The 22,737-nt window shown below is 34.8% G+C and overlaps 1 long non-coding RNA gene across 4 annotated transcripts in view; it reads right to left on the bottom strand.

Annotated features, from left to right (window-relative positions):
* Nucleotides 1-22,737, bottom strand: part of LOC116645054 — a 266,603-nt gene that overhangs the window by 193,383 nt on the left and 50,483 nt on the right. The window contains exon 1 of one of the 4 annotated variants that reach the window (XR_004301884.1): nt 19,506-19,608. The exons of the other annotated variants lie outside the window; for them this stretch is intronic. This is a non-coding gene — a long non-coding RNA (uncharacterized LOC116645054). Of the gene's footprint in view, nt 1-19,505; nt 19,609-22,737 lie in introns of those variants that run through there. 4 annotated transcript variants of the gene reach the window in all.

Here is a 22,737-nt window from a genome sequence, read left to right as displayed (position 1 = left end):
ATAATGTTTCAAACAATTGTGGTTAATGACGCAAGAGAAGTCAGATAAGACAGACCAAAGTTATAATCCAAGATTTTCAAATGCATTAGAGTAATATATATTTGTTTCTTACATGCTTTTTTGTAGATTTATTTGCTATAATTAACATACAATAAACTTTACATATTTGAAGAGTATAATTGATAACTTTAATACTTGTACACACACCATATCCAGGCAGTGAACACAGCCACCACCCTAAATTTTCCTGGTGGCCCACATTACTCCCTTCCATCTGCCCCTCCCTCAAGCCTGTGTAGAGGCAACCACTGAAAGCTGCAGTAGACTGTTTTGAATTTTCTACAATATTATGTAACTAGAATCATACGGTGTGTACTTTTATTGGCCTATCTTCTTCCACTTAACATAATGATTCTGATATTTACCATGCTGTTCCATAAATCAATAACCGTTTTACACTGAGTAATGTTTCATTATAAGGATATACCACAAATTGTTTATCCATTCACCTGGTGATGGATATGTGTCTTGTGTCCAGTTTTTAAGTATTCCAAATCAAGTTGCTACAAATGTTCATGTAAAAGTCTCTGGGTGAAGACCTTTATGTCACCACTTTTATTACTCTCGGTGGAATATCTGGAATTTATGGTAAGTAAATGTTCAAACTTTTAGGAAACTGCCAAATTGTTTTCCCACTTTTTTTTTTAAGATTTTACTTATTTGAGAGATAAGAGAGCAAGATGGGGGGAGGGCAGAAGGAGAGCAAGAGAGAGAATCTCAAGCAGAATCTGCACTGAGTAGAGCCCAACACAGGGATCAATTCCATGACCTCAAGGTCATGACCTGAGCAGAAACCAAGCATCTTTTCATGTTTATTTGCCATCGATGTATTTTTCTGGTGAACTATTTGTTCAAATCTTTTGCCCATTTTTAATTGAGTCATTTATTTCATTATTATTTATTCTAAGTGAAGAAACTTTTTTTCCAAGTTTTTATTTCCAGTTAGTTAACATACAGTGTAACATTGGTTTCAGGTATAGAATTTAGTGCTAAAATGAACAACACAGGAAACAACAGATGTTGATGAGGATGTGGAGAAAGGGGAACCCTCTTGCACTGTTGGTGGGAATGAAAACTGGTGCAACACACTCTGGGAAACAGTATAGAGTTTCCTCAAAAGGTTAAAACTAGAACTACGCTATGATCCAGCAATCACACCACTGGAATTTTCCAAAGGATACAAAAATACTGATTTGAAGGGATGCATGCACCCTGATGTTTATATCAGGATTATCAACAATAGTCAAATTATAGAGAGTTCTTTCCATATTCTGGATATAAATTCTTCATCAAATATATGATTTGCAACTATATTTTTTTAGTCCGTGGCTTGTTTTTGCATTCTTTTCATACCATCTTTCAAATAAATGAATTTCTTAATTTCAATAAAGACCAATATATTTTTTCTTTTCTTTTTTTTTTTCCTTGGGATTATACTATTGATGTGTTTAAGTAATTATTGCTTAACCCAAGATCGCAAAGATTTTATATTTACTTCTAGCCATTTTAAAGGTTTTATACTTGGGTCTATGGACCATTTTGAGTTAATTTTTATATGTTTCAATGTATAGGTCAAGTTTCATTTTTTTTGCATGTAGCTGTCTACTACATTGATCCAGCATCATATTTTGGAGCTACTATAATCTCTCCATTGACTGTCCTTGAACAGCATTTGGTCATGTATGTTCGAGCTTATTTCTGGCTTCTTTATTCTATTTCATTGATTTATTTCTCTATCTTTGTGCCAATGCCACATTGTTTGATTAATGTTATAAGGTAATACGGTATCTAAAAGCAGATACTGTAAATCCTCAAACTTTGTTCTATCTTTTTGTAGTTATCTGTAGCTATTCTAGGTCATTTTTGTTTCTATATGAATTTAAAAATAAGCTTGATTCCATCAAAATGCCTGTTGGGTTTTTAATTGAGATTTAATTGAATCTATAGATCAACTTAAAGAAAGTGTCGTCTTAAGAATACTGAGTTTTCCTAACCAAGAAAATTATTCTTAGTTTTCCCATGTCTTTTATTTTTAAAATTTGTATCAACAATGTTCAATAGCTTGTTGTGTGTCTTACACATTTGTTGTGAAACTTTAAATATTTCATTTTTGATGCTTTGTAAAATGTTATTATTTTAATTCCAACTTCCAATTGCTCACTGCTAGTGTATAAAAATAAAACTAAATTTTTATTATTGGCCTGTATCCTACAATACTGCTAACCTCACTTTTTGTTTCTAGAAAATTTTCTGTAGATTCTGGAGGATTTTCCACATAGACAGTTCTGTCATCTGTTAATACTAATAGAATTTATTCCTTCCATTCCAATTTTGATATCTTTTATTTTGCCTTCTTTATAGCAATGCTGGAACCTACAGTGCTATGCTGAATGGAAATGGTAAAAGGATATTTTTATCTTGATCTTAGGGGAAAGTCTTATAGATATTAATCATTAAGGATGATATTAGCTGTATGGTTTATTTCCTTATTTATTTAATTGATTTATTTATTTAATGTATTATTTACTTTAAGTTTTTATTTTAATTCCAGTTAGTTATCATACAGTGTTATACTAGTTTCAGATATACAATATAGTGATTCAACATTTCCATACACCATTACATGTGCTCATTACAACATGTGTACTCCTTAATCCCCATCACCTATTTAACCCATCCCCCCACCCACCTCCCCTCTGGTAACCAGTAGTTTGTTCTCTATAGTTAAGAGTCTGTTTCTTGGGTTCTCTCTTGCACGCGCGCGCATGCTCTCTTTCTCTCTCTCTCTTTCTATGTATATATACATATTGTGTATATATATATATATATATTGTTTTTTCCCCTTTGCTTGTTTGTTTTCTTAAATTCCACGTATGGGTGAAATCATATGATATTCGTCTTTCTCTGACTGACATTTTGCTTAACATTATACTCTCTAGTTTCATCCATATCATTGCAAATGGCAGGATTTCATTCTTTTTCACAGCTAAATAATCTCCCATTGTGTATATACACCACATCTTCTTTATCCATTCACCAATCAATGGACATGGGCCGCTTTTATATCTTGGCTATTGTAAATAATGCTGCTGATAAACATAAGGGTGTATATATCCCTTTGAATTCGTGTTCTTGTATTCTTTGGGGGAATACCCAGTAGTGCAATTGCTAGATCATAAGGTACTTCTATTTTTAACTTTTTGAGGAAACTCCATACTGTTTTCCAGAGTGACTGCACCAGTTTGCATTCCCACCAACAGTGCATAAGGGTTCCCCTTTCTCCACATCCTCTCCAACATCTGTTGTTTCTTATGTTGTTGATTTTACCCATTTTGACAAGTATGAGATGATATCTCATTGCAGTTTTGGTTTGCATTTCCCTAATGGTAAATGATAAGGAGCATCTTTTCATGGGTCTGTATGTCTTCTTTGGAGAAATGTCTATCTTCTGCCAATTTTTAACTGGATTATTTTAGGAAGGGATGTTGAGTTCTATCAATTCTTTATAGATTTTGGATACTAACCCTTTATCAGATATGTCATTTGTAAATATCTTCTCCTATTCCATAGCTTGCCTTTTAGTTGTGTTGTTTATTTCCTTCACTGTGTGGAAGCTTTTCATTTTGATGAAGTCCCAATAGTTTAGTTTTGCTTTTGTTTCCTTTGCCTCAGGAGATATATCTAGAAAAAAGTTGCTATGGCTGATGTCAAAGAAGTTACTGTTACTGCCTGTGTTCTCTTCTAGGATTTTAATGGTTTCAGGTTCCACATTTAGGTCTTTAACCCATTTTTTTAAAGATTTTATTTATTTATTTGACAGAGAGAGACACAGCGAGAGAGGGAACACAAGCAGGGGAGTGAGAGAGGGAGAAGCAGGCTTCCTACAGAGCAGGGAGCACAATGCGGGGCTCAATCCCAGGACCCAGGGGTCATGACCAAGCCAAAGGCAGACGCTTAACGACTGAGCCACCCAGGTGCCCCTTTAATCTATTTTGAATTTATTTGTGTGTATAGTACAAGAAAGTGATCCAGTCTCATTCTTTTGTATGTTGCTGTTTTTCCAGCACTATTTATCAAAGAGACTGTCTTTTTCCCATTGGATATTCTTGGATATGCTTTGTCAAAGATTAATTGACTATATAATTATGGGTTTATTTCTGGATTTTCTATTCTAGTCCATTGATCTATGTGTTAACTGTAGGTTTTTATTAGATTCCTTTATCCGGTTGAAAAATTTCCCTTTTATTTATAGTTTGCTGAGAATTGTTATCAAAAATAAATATTTAATTTTGTCAGTGGCTTTTTCCAGTATCTATCGAGAAGATCAGATGTTTTGTTTTGCTTTGGTATGTGACTATGATGAATTATGTTGGTTGATTTTCCATTGTTAAACCAACCTTGTATTCCTAGGATCAACACTACTTGGTCATATTGTATTATCACTTTTTTAAAAATACTGATAGATTCTATGAGAAAATTTTTGTTATTTTTGCATCTATGTTTATGAAGATTATTGGTCTATATTTTTTTCTTCTAATATCTTCTTCTGGTTTTGATATCTGGCTAATCCTGCTCTCATAGAATGAATTGTTGAGTGCTCTATCCTGTTCAGTTTTCTAGAAGTGTTTGTATAGACTTGGTATTATTTCTTCTTTAAAAATTTGTAAAATTCCCTAGTGAAGTTAACTCAGCCTGAAGCTCTCTTTGTGGAAAGATTTTAAACTACAAATTCAATTTATTTTATAGATATAAGGCTATTCTAGATATCTATTCTAGAGTGATTTTGTTGGTTTATGTTTTTCAAGAAAGTTGTCAATTTACTCTAAATTGTCAGGTTTTTGGCATAAAATTGTTCATAATATTCTTTCACTTTTTAAAACATAGGTAGATTTATATCTGTCAGCTGGATAATTGATAATTGGTGTTCTCCCTTTTCTAATCAGTCTGTTGTTTTTTTTTTTTTTACCTACTCAAAGAAGCAGCTTTTGGTCTCATTGATTTGCTCTTTTGGTTTTTTTATTTTATTGATTTCTGCCCACATGTTTATTATTTCCTTACATCTGCAAACACTGGTTTTAGTTTGCACTTCTAGTCTCTGAAGACAGAAGCAGAGGTCAATGATTTTGACTTTTCTTATTTTCTTTTTTATTTATTTATTTTTTTATTATGTGATGTTTCTAATGGGCATTTATGGATATAAATTTTTCTCTAAGCACTGCTTTAGCTTTATCCCACAAAATTTGGTATGTTGTGTTTTTACTTTCATCCTAATTTTACTTTTGATTTTTTCTTTGACCCATGGACTATGTAGAATTATATTATTTAGTTTCCAAATTTCAGGAATTTTCTAGAATCCTTTTGGTTATTGATTTCTAATTTAATTCTATTTTCATAAAACATACTTTAAAAGAGTTGAATTCTTTTAAATTTAATGAAACTTGTTTTACAGTCTAAAATGTGGTCCATTTGATCAATGTACTAAGTACATTGCGTATTCTGCTCTTGTTGGGTGTGGTGTTCTGTAAGTGTAAGATCAAATTGGTTGATTGTATTGTTCAAGTATTCTATGGCCCATGAATTGTCCATCTAATTGTCATTCCATCTCTATAATTATTGAGAAGGGGTGTTAAAATCTCTGAATCTAATTGTGGATTTTTCTATTTCTTCTTGCTCTTTTATAAGTTTTTTCTTCACTTACTTGATTTATTCTGTTATTCGGGGCATTAACATTTTGGATTATGCATTCAGAAATCTACTTTGCATGAGGGGCACCTGGGTGGCTCAGTCAGCTGAGCATATGACTCTTGGTTTTGGCTTAGGTCATGATCGCAGGGTTGTAAGATCCAGCCCATGTTGGGCTCCATGCTCAATAGGGAGGCTGCTTGAGATTCTCTCTTCCTCTCCCTCTGTCCCTCCCCCAGCTCATGCTCTCTCTCTCTTTCTCTCTCTCTCAAATAAATAAACAAATCCTAAAAAAGAAATCTACTTTGTATTAGATTAGTATAGCTACTCCAGTCTTCTGATTAGTCATACCATGATATATCTTTTCCACCTTTTTCCTTTAATTTATTTCTTATAGACAACATATAGTTGGGTCTTGCCTTTTTGTTTTTTGTTTTGTTTTGTTTTGCTTTAAAGATTTTATTTATTTATTTATTTGAAAGAGAGAGAGAGACAGCGAGAGAGGGAACACAAGCAGGGGGAGTGGGAGAGGGAGAAGCAGGCTTCCCGCTGAGCAGGGAGCCCGATGCAGGGCTCGATTCCAGGACCCTGAGATGACCTGAGCTGAAGGTCTTAACACCTGAGCCACCCAGGTGCCCCTTGCCTTTTTGTTTTAATCCAAATTGCCAATCTCATCTTTTAATATGGTGACCACTTATATTTATCATGATCATTTACATTCTTGAGTTTAAAACTATCATCTTGCTATTTGTTTTTTATTTGATTCATCTGTTCTTTGTTCTATTTTTCCTAACTTTTTTTTGATTAATTGGCTTTTTAATAGTTTCTATGTTATACCTTTTGTTAGTTTATTAACCGTAAATCTTAGTTTTGATTTTTTAATGGTTGATTCAGTGTCTATAGTATACATCTTTAACTTACTGGTCTACTTTCAAGTAATATTATAATGCTTCAGGAACAATGTAAGAATTTTACAGTAGTTTGTTTCCTTTTCAACCCCCTCCCAGCCCCAGTGCTATTTTTATCAAAATTTTACTTCTACATGTTGTAAACTCCCTGATACATCATCACTTTGGCTTTAAACAGTCAAATATCTTTAAAATAAACAAAACAAAACAAAGTATTTTGTATGTATCTGTGTATTTTCATCTAGTATTATATTCTTTCTCCTGAAAGACTAACATTTCTTATAGTGTGGGTCTATTGCTGATGAAATCTTTTAGCTTTATCATATCTGAAAAAGAAAATATTTCATCTTCTTTTTTGGAATAATATTCTCATTGGATAGAGAACTCTGAAATAATCATTTCTTTCTTTCAGTAATTTCAATATATTGCTATATTGTCCTCTGGCTTGCATTGTTTCTTACAAGAAATACATTATCCTTCTCACCTTTTATCTTTTGCACATGTATGGGGCCTTTTCTCTGCTTGTTTTTAAGTTTTTTTTTCTTTTTTTAAAAATATTTTCCAGTGTTAAATTTATAGCGACAGAACTCTATGTCCAATAACATTCAAACTGAACACAACAGAGCTGCTCAACAGAAATGGAGAAGCTCAGTAATCATCTGCAGGATGTACTCTGCTGTTCATCCCATCAAGTGTATTTTTAATGTTAGACACTGCAGCTTTCATCTCTAGAATTTTGATTTTAGTCTTTTTCATATATTTATGACTCTATTTAATATGACACATCTTTTCTTTAACTTCCTGAATATATGAAGTATATTATAATAACTTTGAATGTCCATGTGTGCTATCTCTATCATCCATTTAATTCCTTTGTTTCTTTCTACTGATTGATTTTTTTCCTCATTATGAGTCACATTTTACTGCTTGTTGGCTTGCTTGATAATTTTTGATTGAATACCATATATTATAAATTGTACTTTGTTGGATGTTGGATATTTTGTATTCCTATAAATAACCTTGAACTTTATTTGGAATGCAATCAGTTTACTTGTAACTAGTTTGATCCTTTTGAGGCATACTTTAAGCTTTGTAAGGTGAGATGCAGGTAGCATTTAGTCTAGGACTAATTTCTCCAACTGAAGATTTCCTATCAACTAGAGTTTTGTTTTTGTTTTTATTTTTATCACTCTGGCTGGTGGGAACAGGTACTGTTACTGACCCTGTGTAAATTCTGGAGATTGTTGCCTTTAATCTTTTCAGGTGGTTCTTTCCCTGGCCTCAGATAGGTTCTTTGCATGGATAAAGCAGTTGTACTCTAGAGAGGAAGCCTGTGAAAATGTCTGCATCTCTTTCTCTCTGCAGCCCTCTTCAACCTGGTAGTCTTCTCTGCTAACTTTGGCTGCTATTGCTTCTCCATATTCCCAAGGTGGACCCTTCAACTGAGACAGCACCAAGTCTGACCATTGTCTCTGCTCCCTTCCTGTGTTGTGACCTAAAGACTCTCCCTAAGTAGTACACCAGGGCAATTATAGAACTTGTCTTCTGTCCCCCTTCTCTCAGGAATCACTGCCCTGCTCTGCCTTATGTCCAAAGTCTGACATTATTCTTTCATATACTTTATCTCAGGTTTTTTTTTTTCTCTTGGTAGGTTAGCAAGATTTTACAGGTGAGAAGCCCATGTTACTCCAAATTCATCAGAAGTAAGTATCTGATTTTAGTATCCTTCTGATATCAAGAGTAAATAGAGTTAGATTTGAATCCAACCTCTACCACTTAGTAGCTGTTATTTAATCTCTCTAAGCTTAATTTCCCCATCTCCAAAAAAAGAGTATATAAGAGTTAAACAATATATATAAAGTACTTATCATGGTGCCCAAGAATAAATGTTAGAAATTATTATTTCTAAAACTGGAAGACTCTTTCAAGGCATCAGAAACTAAATTCAATATCAAACAGTCAACTGATGAAAATCATTAAGGATGCTTATGAACACACTCATCCTATTTTTGTGTGTGTGTACATCTTACAAATTAATCTGTTATTGCTTGTTGTGACCTATAATCTCCCTGTAATTCAGAAAGAGTGACTTACTGTTTTGCATTGTTCTTGGTCCAGAACTTTTTGGATTTCATCAGCTATAAGGGAGGACAGATGTTTTAATGCTTGCTTCTCTGAGTTTTCTCACTCTTTTCCCCTTGAAAATGGTAATGAGAGTAATATCTTAGAAATCCAATATTATTTCTTTAGACTGCTACTGGAGGGAAAGTTTATCTCCAACCCTAGACATCTATTCTCCATCCTAATTAAAACTCCCATCAGCTGTGACAGCAGACTTCTCGCTTATGCTCTAGCTACCAACTACTTGGGGGCAAAGTTCACTTTATCAAATTTTGACAAATAGTTACAGCAAATGGAAAATACTCAGAATTCATATTTAGTAGTTTCAAAAACAATAAATTTTTCTGTCTTAGAAGCTTTCATTGATTCAAACTAACCTATGAGAATATTTGTTATATCTTTTAGAAATTAATTACAGTGCTATCTCCTTACATTCTAAAATATGCCAAGTCCTTTGTGATTAAGAATCTTTATTTTTGATTTAAGGAGTAAACTTTAACTCTGAAGAAGAGGAAAAAATAGCTGTGCTACAGTTAACAGCTAATTTAGAGACTGTAAGTACTTTGGAAGAAAGTCTCTTTATTTAAAAAAAATGCCATCAAGATGTTGATAGCAAAGACTACCACTTATTGGGGCTGGGATACCTTTGTGTCTTAGTAGATAATAGAGGAATTGGATGGGGAAACTTGTTCAAGATTTCATTAAATTGCAGAGTTCCTGTTCTGAGTTTTTAAATGGTGGTCAATATAGAGATGTGGGGTGGGAGTGGTTGATGGTGATGATGATGCCTTCTTTGTTCTCTATGTTGAAACGTGTGTGTTATTAGAACAATGGTTTGCACTCTGCCCATTAAATGCAACAGCACAAGGCTCTTTGTCAATGTATCCTTTGGTAAGCAACTTGTCTATAAGTTTGGTCAAACCTTCTTAAATTTCTCAGCAATCCACCTTCTGGAAGCTTGTCATGGTTATGAAATTTAACTCAGGAGATCATTAGTTGATAATTATTCATCTGTTAGGGAAACTGTGATAAAATACAGACTGAGGTATAATTATAATAGTTTCAGGGAAGGAGAATTTTTGGTAGAAGATGAATCCCCAAATAAAGTTTAAAGCCTTAAATTTAATTTTACCATAACTTAAGTAATTTAAAGATTTAAATAATTCAGAGAAGATTTTGGTTAATGGTGTCATTAATCAAAACCGATTTTATGAAATGTCTTATATAATAAAATAAAAAAGAAGCTTAAGACTATTGTGACCCTGAAAGAGACCTATTCTAAGAGAAACATAAAATTCAAGTAATTAGATCAACTGGATCAATTATAAAGATAATAATAATATATAATAATATATTAATATTAACATTTGCAATATATAATAATAATATATAATATATTAAGCTGTATGAAATTTTTTGTAAGAAGATAAGTATTACCTATAAAATTTAGTGATACTGGTCACTACTTTTCCATTTGTACAACATATACAATATTTTTAACTAAAACTTTAAAATAAAGACATTCACAATTAGAAAAATATTAAAGGACATATTACATTAAGAGAATATAATTTACTGGGCAATCCTAAATATTATGTAAACAAAATGTCTTCTCAAAAACTGTAAGACAAGGATGAGATTTTTAATTGTCAAAGATTAAATTAATATACTAAATAGTAGTGTTTTCATTTGGTGAGGTTATGTATCATTTTAAGATATAAGCCCCTTCTAATCAGAACCAACCTAACACAAATCCATATGAATGAATTCATATTCGTTCCTTCAGTGAGCCATTGGGCAAGAGTCTTTGGGTAAGAAAAAGACTTACATGTCAATTAAAATATAAAAATACAGAAATTGTGTTGTAAAAATATAATTGGCCTTTTATAATTTACTAAAATAAGCATGTTAATAAATTATAAAATTATATATATATAATTTTTAACCAAAAAGCCTATGATATAAGATTACATTATTAAGCATTGCACAAGATTTGCTACCCAGATATTAGCAGGAAGAAATATATTTTGATAATTATAAGGAGTCAAGTAATGAATTTTAAATCTTGATCATCTTCTGTGGTATATATACTTATTTATTATAAATTATATTACATAATGTAGAGTATATTTTTTATATTTATATATATAATGGAATATTACTCAGCTATAAAGAAGGATGAGATCTTGCCATTTCCAACATGAATGGACCGAGAGGGTTTATGTTAAGTGAAACAAGTCAGACAGAGAAAGACAAACACCATATGATTTCATTTATATGTGGAATCAAAAAAACAAAACAAACAAACAAAAAAGGAAAAGCAGACCCATAAATACAGAGGACAGATTGATGGTTGCCAGAGCAAGGGAATGGGCAAAATGGGTGAATGAGAGTGGGAGATACAGGCTTTCAGTAATGCAATGAATAAGTCACAGAGATAAAAGGGACAGCACAGGGAATAGTTGATGGTATTATAATAGTTTTGTATGGTAACGGATGGTAGCTAACTTGTGGTGAGCATAGAATAATGTATAGAGTTGTCAAATCACTATGTTGTACACCGGAAATTAATGTAACATTATGTGTCAATTATATTTCAATTAAAAATAAATTTTAAAAACATCTTGATCATTTTCTAACTTCAATTTAGAGTATGAATTAAGTCTTTCAAGTAGGTCCTTAGTGGATGTTGTAGGAAAATTGGTGAAGAACAAGCAGCAGCACAAGAATCATATGTGCCTAGAATCAGGCACAGAAAAAGACTCAATGGGCTAGCACAGAACCCCCGTGACTTCTCTCATACACAGTAGCTCTCCCAGATACCCACTGTATTTTTTCTTTAAAAAGTCATCTCTGGGTTAGAGGAGACTGTGTAGAAATGCCAGCTCCCTCTAATTCAGCAGTTACCATGTGTTATGATGAATTTTTGTTCCCTTTATGGTCATGTTGCTGATGAATTCTCAGGGTAGGCAACTCAATATGAATTTCAGGTGACCATAAAACAAGGCTATAAATCAGAGGACAGTGGGCTGAATTTAGATGACAGAGGCGGTTTGATTGGCTAGCACTATGTTCTTCAAAAAATCTAAACTGGCATGCCTCTATGGGTGGGACCCAGTTTTTAGTGTCCATAGCTTTTCCCATGCTCTCTTGTCTCCCCCCAAGATATGGTACACATCCACATGAACTGCTCAGCCCCAAAGACATTGGTGATTGGGACCCCTGCAGAAAAAAACACTGTTCTAGTGATTCTACTGTCATTTTAATCCCCTTAGCAGGATATCACATGGATGCCACATTATTCATTCTACTCTTCGGATTTCACAGCCCCTAGACTTAATCACAGTATCTCACTTGAGACTACTTTAAAAAAAATAAAAATGGTTAACAGGTAGAACCTGCTGGAGGTGAAGACAACTAACATCATTAAAAATATAAAGAAGGTTGGGGCACCTAGGTGGCTCAGTTGGTTACTCTTGATTTCGGCTCAGGTCATGATCTTGGGGTCCGGGGATCCAGCCCCATGTCAGGCTTAGCACTCAGCGCTCAACAGGGAGTCTGTTTGGGGTTCTCTCTCTCCCTCTCACTCTGCCCCTCCCCAATTTAAGTAAATAAATAAGTCTTTAAAAAATACATAAAGAAGGCTTAAAGATAAAATGTTTCTGCATAGAAAACTCATTTTTAAAAAACAGTTCTACTGAAGTACAATTTCAATACCAAAAAATGCACCCATTTTAAGTGTACAATTCAATAATTTTTAGTAAATTTACAGAGTTTGTTCACCATAACCCAAGTTCATTTTTAGGCTTAATACAATTAAATGTATTCCAACTCCCAACAGGAATTTTGATGGGGGTGGAGAAATAGGATAGAAGCTTGACAAAATGAGTCTAAGTCTCATTTGGGAGAATGATGTGTAAAAGTGGAAAAAAAATATTTTGAAAAAGAAGAGTACCCTGAAAAAAAATCCTAAAAAGAGTATCCTAGAAAATTAATAAATGCAGTATGAAGCTGTGGTAATCAAGGTAATGTGGTATTGGCCTAAAGTTGATCGATATAGTCATGGAATGAATCACAAAAATTTACTATTTTTAAATAGTAAATAATAATTTTAAAATTTTTAAATAGTAATTAAAAAAAGATGTCCATTCTTTTATAGCTCCACATCTATCATTCACTGAATGTGGGCCACCCTAAGAAGATGGATGACCTCTGGGTCGGCAGCCTCTGCAGCTAAAGTAATCTCCGAGGGGGCTGACTGCTGAGGGGGCTGACTGACAGCACTCTCAGCTCCTGGAGCAACAATTTTTTGCCTGACATGGTTCCTTGGGCAGCTCATCTCTGTGGCTACCATGGTGAGTAAATGGTGGGACCAGACAGTTAATCATACAAAAGACAAAGAGTAAGAAACTTGTGAAACAATGTTCAAATTCACTAAGGATAAATTAATGCCAATCAAGATCATGGTGATATATACTTTGCCTATCAAAGTATCGATCGTTTACAAGATTAATAATAGTGAGCACTCGGTGCTTATTATGGGACAGGTGTTATATTAAGAGCTTTAAATCTGTTTTCTCATTTAAACCTTACAATACTCTGGAACTTGTTATTATTTTAATCCCAGTTTTACAGATGAAGAAAATGATGCACAGAAAGGTTAATAACTTGCTAAAGACTGTGCTACTGAGTAGCAGAATGGAGCTCTGTGCTCTTAACCAATATCCTAATTGCCTCCCTAAAGTAATCACTGTTAATCATTGCAGGACCAGTAAGACCAGCGCTGGCTGGTCGACCACTGGCAAAGTGCACACAGGTGAAACTTCCCAAACAGCTTGGTAATACTGCCTTGAATATGTTCATATCCATTTATGGCAACATTATTTATAAGATTGGAGACAGTTTAAGCCATCTAAAAATAAATAAAATATGGTTTATCCAAATGATGACAGCATTAAAAAATAATGCAGACATTAAAAATAATGTCTTATAGAATATTTGAGATTGGAGAAATGCTTATTTTTGTTTTGTTTTGTTTTTTAAAGGGCATAAGATAAGCCACTACATACAGTCTGGTCCTAAGTGTGTACATATGTGTATACACACACACAAACACACGCACGCACGCGTACATAGTTATAAGAAAACACACTAAAAGTCTGTGGACGTATTTCAACAGTAAGACTACAAGTCATTTTTACTTGTTTTTCCACTTTTCCAGTTTTCTACAATAAATATAGATTGCCTTCAGTATAAGAAAAAAATCCCATATTTTAGCTCATAACTAAATCTTGTGACAAAATTTGGAGAATACTCACAGAAAAATATTCAGAATATATTCTTGATAGTCTTACAAGTCTCAACTAAAGTTAACTAGATGAAAACCAAAGCAAGTCTTGACATAGAGCCACATTAACAAGTAGACATTTTAACTGTCATTTTTTTTTTTTAAGATTTTATTTATTTATTTGACAGAGAGAGACAGCGAGAGAGGGAACACAAGCAGGGGGAGTGGCAGAGGGAGAAGCAGGCTTCCCGCGGAGCAGGGAGCCCGACGCGGGGCTCGATCCCAGGACCCTGGGATCATGACCTGAGCCAAAGGCAGATGCTTAGCGACTGAGCCACCCAGGCGCCCCTTAACTCTGTCATTTTGAATGGCAAGAAATGTAAGCATCCTTTCGACAAATCTCCTCAAACAAATCATCTCAAGGTGTCTTTTTGGGCTGACCACCTTCTTGGTGATAGATTTCATAGGACTAATGGCTGGCTTACTGATATTACCTTAGGGAGGTACCTCAAAAATCTAGACCTCTGCTTCTCAATTATACAGAGTACTGGGTTATCTGGATAGAGATTATATTAATTAGGCATAATTAGAACAAAAATTGAGATTTTCTTTTTTTACTGACAGGTTTGAGGTAAACTTAGAAACATGAGCCCACACTTTCAACTACTCATTACGCTGCCTTTGAGAAGTTTAAAATAATAAAACAATTTAGGATCTTCAGTGACAGTTATATTCAGTAATGTTAGATCACCAGATGATTCTGAAATATTGGGTGTGGCAATGACGTCTAATATCTCTTAGCAACACGTGTACTGTTCCGTTCTGGAGATGACATTTTCTGTGTGCAAACAGCCTACCAGATCCATGTCCATGGCACTGTGTTTCATGAAGGCCGCTCTTCTTCACGTATCTTCTAGCACAGAAGGAATGTTTCAGGCTTTCAGAGGAGCCAGCACAGCGGCTGTGCTTGACAGCATGAGCTGCCCCCCCCCCCCGGCTCCTTCAGAAGCCTGCAGGCAATGGGAAGCCCACCCAGACTCTGTGAAGAGCCAGGCTGTGGAGTCCTGATAGTTGTCCCCTGTGTTGATTTCTCGATGTTCCACAGAAAGAGCACAGCCCTCCCAGTGACAGCTACGGAGCTAGTCATAGGGATCTTGAAAACTATTCAGTCTCAGCAACTGTTTCAATAAAGTTGTAAGGATACGTCATGGCAGATATATTTATTGCTTTCTGATAAACTGTATCCAGGGACAACTTCTATTTTTAAACTGTTTTTTTTTTTTTCTTCAGCAGGAACAACTACTACATTTTCCCAAGGCCAAACATCAAAATTGCTCTCTTGTCAACAAAAAAAGTCCATTCCCTTGTTCTAGTCCCTTATTTCATCCTGATGGATTTGGAATATTGCCCTATCTCAGGTAGCACTTTCTTTGGCAGAATCTCTATTTTGCATTCTTTAAACTAAAAACCAATGACAGGTATCACGCCTCATAAACTAAACTGATTGTCAAATGGTGTGGAACCCTTGATCGGGTTCAATGGCTGGATCCAAAGGGAACTCTTCTCAGGTATTTCTGAGACACACTTTGAATGCAGTGCCCCAGATGGAATCTCTACTGAGATTATTAAAAATATCAATCTGGATTAAACCAAGAGGTGCCATTGAAAGATTTCATAGTAAATTTTACATATAATGAGATCCTACAACATGCTCAGAAAAAATAATTTCAGTGTTAACCCAGTGGTTCTGTGATATAAGCAGCAAAAAATCATGTCTCGGTTTGCCCCTATATTCCTAGAAGAGGCCTCATCGTTCCTTCCTGGTAGACCTACTCTTTAAAAAAAAAAAAAAAAAAAAAGGAAGAGTCAGTCATTGCCAATAAATAGCCATAGGGAAGCTCTAGTTCCAGGAATTACGTTAGAGTCCCCAAGGGGATAAAAACCAACTGGTTGAGGAGAAAATCTTAAAAATGCCCCACAGCACCCTGGAGATCCACTCATGGGTCCAGGCCATTGGAAACTGAGGTCAGCAGGGAGTCCTTAGGAAGAACTGCCCACCACAAAGACCCAAAGACGTTGAGGAGCAACTCAACAGAACATTTGGATGTTAAGGGCTGTTAATTGCAAACTTCTGTTCCTTCCATGGTAAGAGGGTGAGGGAAGGAATCAGGAGCAAGGAAAAGGGGGACAGGTAAAAGGGGAAAAAAGGAAAAAAAGGAAAATAAAGGGAGAGCACCCATTATTTTCAGGTACTATGTGGGGTGCTTTGCAGTGTTGCTTCATTTAATCCTCACATCATCCCTACGTGGGAATTAATATAACCTCCATGTTATGCATAAGGAAATTGAGAATCAAAGAAAAAAAAAAGAAAAACTTGTCATATGCCAAATAGCTCGTAAAAGTCAATATCAGGGCTGTGAATTTTTTACAGTACTGGGCTGTCTCCCACCTGCCCTACGTGTTCTATAGGACAAGTTTTGTTTATATGACAAGGATTTGTTTGCTTTTTGCCCCCACTAATTTTACTGCATGAGTAGAACACTAATTCTCTTCTGGGAGTTCTTCGTGGTGAGATGAGTCTTCTAGAGAACCTGAACTGTTGACAAAGGAGTTTCTAAAGTCCATCACGTGTTGGTGAGTGGCTGTGGTCTGGGTAGTTCTAAATATCTAAATATGATTTTCAATCTCTCACTCACCAAGTCATCTCTGACACTCTCCGTCCACATCCTGCAGCTCAGAGCTCTCTGTCTTCCTCTTGTTGGTGCCACATTTAGTGGCTCTACCAAGGGACGCCTGGGTGGCTCGGTCAGTTAAGCGTCTGCCTTTGGCTCAGGTCATGATCCCAGGGTCCTGGGATGGAGCTCCTGCATCCATCCTTATGGCTCTCAGCTCAGCAAGGAGTCTGCTTCTCCCTCTCCCTCTGTGTGTGTGCTCCCTATCTCTCTCTCTGTCTCTGAAGTAAATAAATAAAAAATAAAAAAAATAAAGTGGCTCTACCAAGACTGCTGTTTTCTAATCCAAGGTACTTATCACTTCTTTGAACTGTGTCTTGCCTATTTCCCCCTCTCCTCTTTTAAGTTGTTGATATAACTTCCTCATGCTCTATGTTAGTAAAATTTATTCACTTTTATTAAAGGCAGGATCCATAAGCTAAACAATGAAGGAAGGGAAAGAAGGAAAGAAGAGAGGGAAGGAGGAAGAAAAGAGAAAAGAAGCAAGAAAAGAAGTTAGAGAAGTTAGAGAAAGACGGAGAAGGAAGAGAGAGGAGGGGAGGAGGAAGAAAGGAAGAGAGACAGGACAAAATCGAGAAAAGAAATTAGGGAGAACAGGGGGCAAGGAGGGTGCATGGAGGACACTCAAACCTCCTGAATTGTATTAGATTGTTTTCTCTAATATGGATCTGATCACTTTTTAATCATAGAATTTTTAGATATTAAATTTTAAAGATCTAGTCCAATTTTTACTATATATATAGAAACTTCAACAAAGTCATTTAAGGGCTTTGGATTAATGGCAGATTTAAGACCGCTCTTTTCATTATTATTCCACTGTGTTTTCTCCCTATTTTGGCTGTATTCTCAGAAACAGATCACTTGAATTATATATATCCAAGGTTTGATACAAATGTTTTGCTTAACTATTTAAGCATTATAAAGCATACTACTTAATAAGGTTACTTAAGAAACAGTATTGTTTTGGGGCGCCCGGGTAGCTCAGTCGGTTAAGTGTCGGACTCTTCATCTCATCTCAGGTCATGATCTCAGAGTCATGAGATCAAGAAACTATATTATTTTATTCAGTGATATCAGTTGAATTGCTGTTGATAATAATCTCAAAAAAAAAAAAAAATACTTCAAGCTTAATCAACAAGAGTTTCTTTTCTGTGGAACAAAGCTTTTGTCCCCAGAATTCTGAGTGAACTTATAGACACAGAAAGTCAGTTTCTCAAGTTTTATAGTTGTTTAATAGGATAACTGCAGAAGACCTTCAGGATTCCTTTTGCTTTCCTAAATTCCAAAATGCAATCTAAAATAAGAAATACAATATTTCTCTATTTAAGGCAAGCAAGAGAACTTAGTTTAATATTTTAAATATCTGTTTTGTTGCATTTTAAAAATAGTTCTTATATAAACTATTCCTAGAACTAAAATGAAGACAAGATCAGATTTTTGCAAGATGCATGACCTTAAAATGAAAAGTGCAGGGTAGTTGTAAAGGGTGTTCCCCTGCTTCATGCTTACTTTGTAATTAAGTAACGTGAACCTCAAACCAAAGGTTTAGAACAACACACACACACACACACACACACACACACACACACACACCTGACATAAACTACTGCATTCCATTGTCATCAAAAATGCAAAGCTTAGCTGTCCCGAGGGCAAATAGAATGAGCTTTAGCTACTCATCTGGGCTTCAGGATGGCATCTTGACAAGTGGATAATCTTTAGTACACAAAACAGCTCCACAAGTAAAAACCAGTTCAAAGACGCCCTTTGCAGAAAGTCAGTTCACTATTTTGACACAAGCATTATTTAACTACTGAATTAGAATCTAAATTTGTGAAAAACGTCACAGTGAAAGGTTTCTGCTCTCCTTTTCTGGATTTCTTTCTATAGGCACCCTAATTAAATTAATTACATTTTAAAAAGAGTTGTCATGATTTTGAAGTGTTACTGTGTGTCTTTCTTGCAGTGGTAAACAGTGTTACCCTATTTTAAAGGGTTAAGCATATTCCAGCTACCGAAAGCTAATGAGGAATGTGTGAATATTGCTTGAACCAAGAAGGTGATAAATATGTTGCTATTATGCCCATGTTTAGCTATTTTTGGTAAAAGATTTGAACAGCTCCAACGGAAGTCATAGAAACCCATCGAAGATTGTATGCTTCATGATGATTCTGGATTTGTTTGGCTACTGAAGCGGTAGGCTGTCTTTCATCACGCTGAATTCCTTTTTTGTTCAATTTGCTTCCTGCTCAGTACAAGTCTTTATATTCGGTTTGAAATATGAGTCTATTTTATCATTTCTCAACCATTTTCTAACTTCCTAAATTTACTTTAAAAATTACTTCAAAATTGAGATGCTCTACTTACTCAAAATATTTGATTTACATATATATTTATAATATTATATATATATATATATATATAGTTTCTGGATTTTTTAATATGTCAACTTGATACATAATAAAGAGACTAATGTTAACTCCAGGTGCTTATTTTTTGGTTTCATGCATTTTTGTATTATTTGTTCATCTTGTAGCCATGCTTTTGTTCTGAGTTCCTGTTAATTCATCCACCATTGTCTCCATCACAGGGGGACTAAAGGGTGCTTTTTCTGAAGAAAGCATTATATTTTGGGGAGAGTGATAACTTTGTGATATGCTGTCTTGATTGCCCACCAAGTAATTTTGGATTAGACAAAAACTAATTGATACTTACTCAAGTCGGTTAATATGATTTGACATTTCTTGATACTGAAATTTTATTCTGAAGCACCATTTCTGTTTTAGGTTACATATTCGTTTAAAATTGGTCAAGGTAAAAAGACCCTGAAAAAACAAACAGAGTAGAAAAGCAGTCACCAGGAGCTGGGGCGGGGTGGGGGGGTGGGGGGGAGATAAGGAGAAGCTGGTAAAGGGAACAAACATTCAGTTATAAGATGAAAAAGGTCTGAGGACCTAATGCATGACATGGTGACTCTAGGTGACACCATATAGTTGACACTATCAACATTGTCTGGGAACTTAGAAATGTAACTTCTCGGGACCTACCTCAAACCTAAGGAATCAGAAACTCTGGGGTTAGGTCCCTACAGTCTATGTTTTATAAGCCTTCCAGATGATTCTGATGGCTGCTGAAGTTTTAGGAATACTGTTCTAAGTAGCAATGTGTATTTTGGTCCCTAAGGAGAATTGTTTTATAAAAATAAATCAATGTGAAAATGAGAATGTGTGTTCTAAAAGAATTAGAAATGTCTGTGGGAGTCTCCTCATTTTGTCTGCTCTTTTCAAACAGGAAAGAAAAAACTGGGTATTATTTAACTTTTACTGCTCTTTGCTTTAGTTGTAGTATGCTAGTTCAAGTTTTTGGGAAAAAATTTGGAAATTCATTATACAATAAAAACTTTTTTTACAAGTGTTTCTGAAATCCATTCCAACTTTATTGTCCACATATGGGGGGCAAATTACACACCAGGGGTAACATGGAACAATCACATCCTAAGTACCCTATACAAACTCTAAATTTACTGGCATTGTCTGGGACCAATGAAGTAACCCATATTTCAATCCAGAAGTGGTGTTGTAGAGTATAAGACTTAAATTTTAGCACGAGTTTCCTATCTCCCCTAATATTAATTGCAAGCCTACATGGCTTCATTTTCCTCCTCACAGTATGAAAAGCTTTAGAAGACCAAATTGCTAACTTTATATCATTTACTATGAATAAACTTCTTTGAAAGAAGTTTGTGTATCAAAAATTATGCACTGCTGTATCCACCACCCTAACACTTTCTGACTTAAAGCAAAACCAAGCATTTATTTTGCTCACAAATCAGTGATGTGAGCAGTGTTCAAGAAGGATGACTTATCCGTGCCCCATGTCATGACAGCTAGGATGGCTGGACAGAGCTGGAGAGCACATTTTCAAGGTGGCTCACTCACATGGCTGGCACCCTGGTGTTGGCTGTCTATCTGTTCAGCCAGGGGCCTCGATTTCTGGTCACATAGGACCCTCCACAGAGCTGCTTGGGATTCCACATAGCACTGTGGCTGGGTCCAAGAGCAAGTATTCTGAAAGACCAGAAGCAAAAGTTACCAGTCTCCTAAATTCTTGATCAGAAAACCAATACCACTTCACTTCCACTGTACATTGCTAGTCAAAGGAGTATATAGACTTTACCTAGATTCAAGTGGAAGGAACACAAGAACCCCACTTCCTGATGAGAGAAATCTCAAAGAATTTGTGGCCACGTGAATGTGTCACAAAGGGTCTATTCACTTACACAAAGTATAGATTTTGAGCTAATGATTTTTTGAGACTTCTTTGGGTATATGTTTTTCTTTTAGGATCTTTATAAAAGTGTTTCTAATTTGGAAATTAAATCAGAAGAAAAGAACGAAAAACTAAATATACTCAAGAATAAAAAAATACAGTGAAGAAACTAAATACCAACATCATCCTACTAAAACTAGGTCTGTAACTGAGCAAATAGCAATAGATTTTCAGTGGGTCATCTGGTAAGCCTATTCCTATAAGGCTTAAATAAATACAATATATCATGAGGCAAAATGACCAAATTCTTAGCATTCTGTTTTCATGTCTACAGTTAGTGTAAACTTAAAATAAAAAAAGGAAATATGTACAATGATCAACACAGAAATACCTAAATGCCTATGTTTACTCAATAATAGGTGCTTAATTTGTTTTTGTTTTTGTTTTTCTTATTGAATTATCCAGAAAATTTTCCCAACTGACCTTTAGAGTACAAACTAAGGAAAACATTTTAGGTGAACTTAAAGCATGACCAAATATATTACCAGATATAAAGCCAGAACAGGACAATAAAAATGGCAATTTAAAGGAGTGAATCCTTCCTAACTTAGAAGAGGTAAAAATTTATATTAATATAAGCAATATTTGAGGTAAAAATCAGAAGACATAAAAACGTATTAGTAAAGACAATATTTGAGGTAACAATATATAACATCCTATGTTGACATGGGCTTGCATTTAACTGTGTAGAGCAACTGAGAAATAACAATAAAATATATCACAAGCAAAAGTCTACAGCCGAAACAATAAGGCGGGCAACAACGATTTTCAAATCCGTTGGTAACGTCTGACCTAAAGCACAGCTCCTGATCAGAAGCTGGCAAACATTCTGTAAATTTCAAAACACAGAGTCTAAGAGAAACCAATCACTTCAAGGAGTAAGTTAATGAAACAAAAAATACATTACTGTTACCTCTGTACTTTTACAAAGTGACATTTAAAAGATATACACACTATCATATTGTTGAATGGTGATTAATTTGAAGTTAAAAAGTTGGTCAGAATCACTGCATGTATGTTTCAGATGCAGTCAGCTACTTCCCTCTTCTGGCCGAAGGTGGAGGGAGCCTTAATTTTTACTGTTGAATCTGAGCAGGATTGTCTTCACAATCAGCTCTAAAATCAGGTCTTATGCAATGAAAATTTACTATACTGTCTATCAGCAAGATAAAATGCAATTTAATTCAGAAATCATAGGTTAAAATATCTAGGAATTATTTTATAGAAGAGTCCATCGAGCTTTTCATTTGTAAGAATTCTTGTGGTGGATAAGTGATTTAAGTGCGTTTGCCAAACAGCCTTTAGAATAAGAAACGATGGGTTTCAGTGCTTTGAGGTCACTTGGGGTTAATATATTTTGATTGTCAACTAAAATTATTCATAGATAGTGGAATGAGCATTGGTGATTCTTACAGGGAAGAATGAGAAATTATAAAGATAAACTCCAGAGATTTCTACCACAGTTTCTAGAATGAAATGCAATTTCTCTTCGTGATCTTCCTAAGCCTTGCAAGTGTTATGAAGGGCAACTACAAGATTAAATCGTCAGATTTATAAATTCAAAAATATTTCCCTTAATTGAGATAATTTAAATAATTTAAATTTCCCTGTAGGTCCT

This window comes from Phoca vitulina, unplaced genomic scaffold, assembly GCF_004348235.1.
Source record: "Phoca vitulina isolate PV1807 unplaced genomic scaffold, GSC_HSeal_1.0 scaffold31, whole genome shotgun sequence".
Classification (NCBI taxonomy): domain Eukaryota; kingdom Metazoa; phylum Chordata; class Mammalia; order Carnivora; family Phocidae; genus Phoca; species Phoca vitulina.
The sequence above is the reverse complement of the archived record's forward strand: the minus strand, read 5'-3'. Positions and strand labels throughout refer to the sequence as shown.